The sequence below is a fragment of the Silurus aristotelis genome (assembly GCF_946808225.1).
Source record: "Silurus aristotelis genome assembly, chromosome: 20".
Classification (NCBI taxonomy): Eukaryota; Metazoa; Chordata; class Actinopteri; order Siluriformes; family Siluridae; genus Silurus; species Silurus aristotelis.
In genome coordinates, this window is record NC_139593.1 from 18,068,857 (window position 1) to 18,074,856 (window position 6,000).

The window sequence follows — 6,000 nt, forward strand, 5'->3', positions numbered from 1 at the left end:
ATGCAAATATTAATATGCAAATATGTTAAAAAAAAGATTGTATAGTGATACAAATGTCAACTTGTATCTCATGCACACTTAAAATAAAAATTTATGCATCACATCGTTTCCTTTTATGCTAAAGCACTGAATCTTTCCATCTTTAATCTATAGGGAAAAAAAGCAAGCTATTTTTAAACTGAGAGAAGAAGAACAATCAAACCATTGCACAATCATTGGGCAGAGCCAAAACAAAAATAGTTTTGTACTAATAGCCAGACATTATACAGATTGGCCAAGGAAAGCAACAGCAATCGATGACATAAACATTGCAAGAGCTGGGAAGAAAAAACCCACCAAATATTCTATGACATTACTAATAACCTCCAAAAGGCAGGGGTGAAAGTATTATAATCAAATTCATTCAAAGAAAACATTGAGAGCAGAAATATTGCAAAAAAAGGAGAAATCCTGCACAAAATTATGAAAAGTGTGAAAAACGATACAAACTGCTTATGATCCAAAACCTATAAGCTCACTGGTCAAGCATGATGAGGTTTGCTACTTCTGGATTGGGACGATTTATTATTTTTTTCATTGATGATGAGATTCATGAAGCAAGCAATGGTTTGAGTTTAGATGTCTGCAGAAACATTCTGTCTGCGAATGAACAAAGAATTTACTAAGCAAGAACTTTATAATGCAGCAAGATAATGACCCAAATGACAAAACAAACAAAAAACAAAACACAAAAAAGACTTCACAGGTTTTACACTCGGTTAGTGGGAGAATGGTTATCATTAATTAATCAAGAATGAATTCACTTTAAAACTATCTGTTTTATTATTTCACCTAAGAATCGGGTGATGTGCCACCATTAGTGCAATATTGCAAGTTATTTAACAGATTCAGATTAAGGCAACTTCTTCTTCTTTCGGCTTCTCCCATTAGGGGGTGCCACAGCATATCATCGTCTCCATACCCCCCTGTCCTCTACATCTGCCTCTTTCAAACCAACAACCTGCATGTCTTTCCTCACCACATCCATAAACCTCCTTCTTGGTCTTCATCTTTTCCTCCTTCCTGGTGGCTCCATCCTCAGCATTCTCCTACTGATATACCCCATGTCCCTCCTCTGCACATGTCCAAACCATCTCAATCTCCCTTACCTTTTCTCCAAAACGTCCTACATGCGCGGTCCCTCTAATAAACTAGTTTCTAATCCTGTCCATCCTCGTCACTCCAACAAAAACCTCAACATCTGCAGCTCTTCTACCTCCAGCATGAGAGATAATACTATTTTAACAACATAAAACAGCTCCAAGTAACAATCTACTGATATTTGAACTACAGTTGAAACAAGTTAAAGGGCAGTATTATATGATACTATACAGTATAAAAACATATTTAACAAATTCTTGTTGCAAGGTGATGTTTTCTTTTCATTCAAAGGAAGAAAAAAGGAAATGTTTGTAAATAATGATGGTCTAATCTAAAAAATGAGAGGAAATAACTTGTCTCATGGATATTCCACAAGAGTGTTAGTAAAGGCAGGTACTGATGTAAGGTGAAAAGGCCTGGGGTGCAGTCAGCATTTCCATTCATCCCAAAAGTGTTCATCAGGGTTGCGGTCAGAGCTCTTCAGCAGGCCACTCAAGATCGGCAGGCCACTCATTCCAACTCATGTAAATCATATCTTTACAGAGATTGCATTGTGAACAGGGGCATTGTAATGGTGAAGCATCACTGCATCCAAAGACATCCTGTACTGTACAATTGTGTGCCCCTAACTTTGTGGCAAAAGTTTGGGGAAGAACCACATATAGATGTAAATGTACCTTTGTCCATATAATGTACAACCCCAATTCCGCTCTTTGTGTAAAATGTGAATAAATCTAAATAAAAAAAAGATAGAAAATCTCACAAACCCATATTTTATTCAAGATAGAACATGAAAATATAACAAATGTTTCAACTGAGGAAAAAATATGGTTGTTTCGAATTTGATGGCTGCAACACATTTGAAAAAGTTGAACAATTAAGTGTTATTAAAATTAAACAGTTGGAGTGACATTTTGCAACTAATGAGGTTAATTGACAACAAGTTATTAAGATGATTGGGTATAAATAGTGTATCTTAGAGAGGCAGATGTTTTCAGAAGTAAAGATGGGCAGAGCTTCACCAATCTTTGAAAGACTGTGTCTACAAATTGTGCAACATTTTTAGAATAATGTTCCTCAACATAAAATTAAACATAAACAGTTAAATATCTCATTATTTACAGTAAATAATATCATTAACAGTTTCAAAGAAACTGAAATTTCTATGCACAAGGCACATAGGTAAAAAAATCAACATTGGATTCCTGTGATTTTTGGGAATTATATGAATTGCAATTCATTGCATTCTGGTTTTATTCACATTTTTATACAGTATCCCAACTTATTTGGAATTGGAATTGGAATTGTATAAAACTATAAAGATGATTACAGCTAGAAAGTTGTTATGGTAGAATGAGTATATAAGTAAAACTCAGAACACCTGTACACCTGGACATTCATGAACTCTAATATAGCCAGAATTTTACCTTTCAATTCCTGATATTTACATCTACATGCTTTGAATATATTTAAAGCATATGCACCTTTTGTGCATATGACCCACATTTTGAAGAAGCAAAATTATCAAAAGCCTAAAAATCATAAAGACTTAATATTTTTTATTGAATATCTTCCGCTTACACCTCAAGCAAAAAACACTGTTGCTTTCTTATTTTTGTCATGCTTATCCAAGTTTGTACTGCAGTTTATTTCAGTTGTTTGGTTTTAGTGGTTTCTCCCCTCAGGCTCTTGCATAGGAGGTGAATTACATGCTCAATTGGGTTAAGGTTTGGTCATTGACTTGGCAAGTCTACAAACCTCCATTTTCTCTCTGCTAAACTTCTTTGTTTGCGTGACCATCACTATCTTGCTAAATGATGAAAAAAGCTTCCAATTAGAAAATCAGCCAATTCCCAGAACACAGTATGACCTACACACATGTTTGTCACAAACTACAATCTCAAGCACAATATGTTACCATGCAGTTCCAATCATTGACACCTGTTCCCAATTACACCCACACCTCCAACATGCATTCTCTCAGTACAGACTCCTTATTATGTAACAAGGTCAGAGAAGTGAGTAAATTAATTTGTGCTATATTTTTCCATTCACCTAATTTTAATTGGTATAGTGCTTTAAACAATGGACACTGTCTCAAAACATCTTTACAATGATAAACCGGTTATACAGTTGTATAAAAGAACATGTAATTTTATTGTCTATACATTTCTACCTTATAATTAAACGTTTATCTCTAATCAGTGGTAAATGTGGCAAGGAAAAACTCCTTGAGATGGCATGAGGTAGACACCTTGAGAGAAACTAGACTCAAAAAATAACCCATCCCCATCTGGGTGGCACCGAATGTCCAATGATTACAGTTCCATCATTATGCCTTCATTTTGTGCCTTGACAGTTTTTGGATTTTGGAATTACCCCTGTTTTAATGTTTGTTGAATACCTGACATTTTTTGCTTTGCTTTTTGCCAATGTCTTTAATAAAAACACTAACCTGCATTTGCATAGGCCTTTAACCCTTTCATATAGGACTACCATCAAATTAATACACTTAAATAGTTGAAAATATGGCAGTAATAAACTTTCAATCACAAAATTCCGACACCATTAAAGTGCTGCAGTTTCAATTTGGGAATAAAGAACTTCCTGATTCACTTGACATGGTGCGGGGTAGAGGTGTGAAGTAATGTTCTAGCTGTATCTGCAATTCTTAAGTGCTCCAATATTAAAAATAAAATGACTAATGCCGGGCTCACACTGTGCAATTTTTATAGTCCTTTGCAATTCTTGCTTTTCAGACTGTATATGATCACATGATCCCATGTCACACTGTAGGATCTTAGTTGTCATAATGGCAGACTGTACAACATTCGGTCCCGAATTCTCTTGCTATTAGTTGCTAACAGCAAAATAAAACTATCCGTAGCATTCATTTTGTTCATGACATGCCTTCATAATAAAACGCCATACAAACAGCTCTTCTCCCTAAATAACTCAATAATTTTTTGCGCTAATTGGGTCATCAGGTTTGGCGCTCATATTGGTTCTTGGTTTTTGACAGTCGTAGGTGAAATCATACTGCTGGAAAGAGTGTGAAATCTTCTGAAACGGCCATTAATCGGCTTTGAACTTGACAAACCATTGATTAAAGCTTACAGATTTTTGCTTAAGATAATCGGAGTCTTTTAGTCTTTTACGATGACCAAAATTGTCACGTAAGTTTGCGAAAGCAAGCTTATAATTTTTTAAAACTAATATGTCTTGACTAAACATTTTTTTTTATTTAAAGTTCACAATAATAGCTATTTAATAATATTTTATCAAATTTAATTATATTAATAATATTATATTGTCACGGAAACACCAGCTTCGCCTCTCCTCAACATCCCGCCAGCACGGAGCGAATCACCCTCTTACTAAGTGCCGGCACCTGGCGCTCATTATCGTCAGACCTATATTTAGCTCTCCCTTCCTCAGATACATTGTCCGTTCTCACAGGTTATGCAGGAAGAACACCCTAGGACTCTCCTCATGCATTCTCCCGTTCCATTGGACTTTGTGGGCCTCGCCATCCCCTGGCGTACCACGGATTACTGTCCTTGCTTCCCTTTACGGGCTACACAGATTCTATAGACTTTCCCAGTACTACTGCTGCCCTGTCTTCAGTCGTCGCTTCAAGATAGTCAAGGACTATGTTGCATGTCATCTAGGGGAAGTTCATTCCACCACCCCGGTGCCAGAACAGAGAAAAGCCTTTTGAGAGAAGGTGGTACCAGTTGAGCAGTGCTGGAGGATCTCAGATGGTGCAGTGCGAGATGTGATGAGGTCTCGGAGGTAAGATGGCGCTGGTCCATTTTTGGCCTTGTAGGCAAACATCAGTGTTTTGAATCTGATACGTGCAGCTACTGGAAGCCAGTGAAGGGAGCGCAGCAGTGGGGTGGTGTGGGAGAACCTGGGCAGATTAAACACAAATCGTGCAGCTGCATTTTGGATCGTTTGCAGTGGACGAATAGCGTGTAGGGGGAGACCTGCCAGCAGAGATTTGCAGTAGTCCAGTCTTGAAATGACAAGAGACTAAGCAAGCACCTGGGCAGCCTGTGTGAACAGAAATGGTCAAATTATTCGGATGTTATAGAGAAGAAATCGAACAGGAGCGAGCCACATTAGCGACATGTGGGAAGAAGGACAGTTGATTGTCCATAGTTACCGCAAGGTTACGAGCAGTGGCTGAAGGGAGGAGCAGAGAGTCATGAAGTGTTATTTGGAGATCTTGACCTGGAATTGAATCACCTGGGATGACCAGCAGTTCTGTTTTGCCGGGGTTGAGTTTTAGTTGATGAGCACTTATCCATGAAGATATGTCTGTCAAGCATGCCGAGATCAGAGCGGAAGCTGTGGTATCTGATGGAGGGAAAGAAAAGATTAGTTGAGTGTCATCTGCATATAAGGTATATTCAGCTAAGGTTCAGATTGCTTAAGGAGAGGGGTTAAATCACAGCACACTCATCTTCCTTCGTTATAAATGAATCAGTTTCGATCAGATTGCATCATCTGATCCACACTTTGAGGATTCTTCAAAGATTCAACACTTTGGATACTAAAAAATAATTTGATTAGGATCTATGTAGAATCTGTAAATGCTTTTCAAAACAGATACATTAAAACAAACTCTTGCAAACTTGCACCTAGGAAACACGCTTCTAGCATCTAATATAAGTTACCAACTATGAGATAAACAAAGCCATGTAGCTAGAGTTAGCTAACACGATAACGGACAGATTCCCCACTTTAGAGGGGGTAGTTTTTTCAAGCCCCTGTCCTTCATCACCTCAAAAATGCTAATGAAATGCCTTTAAAAATTTAAAGTTTAAAAATGTCTAATTAAATGAAATATCAATC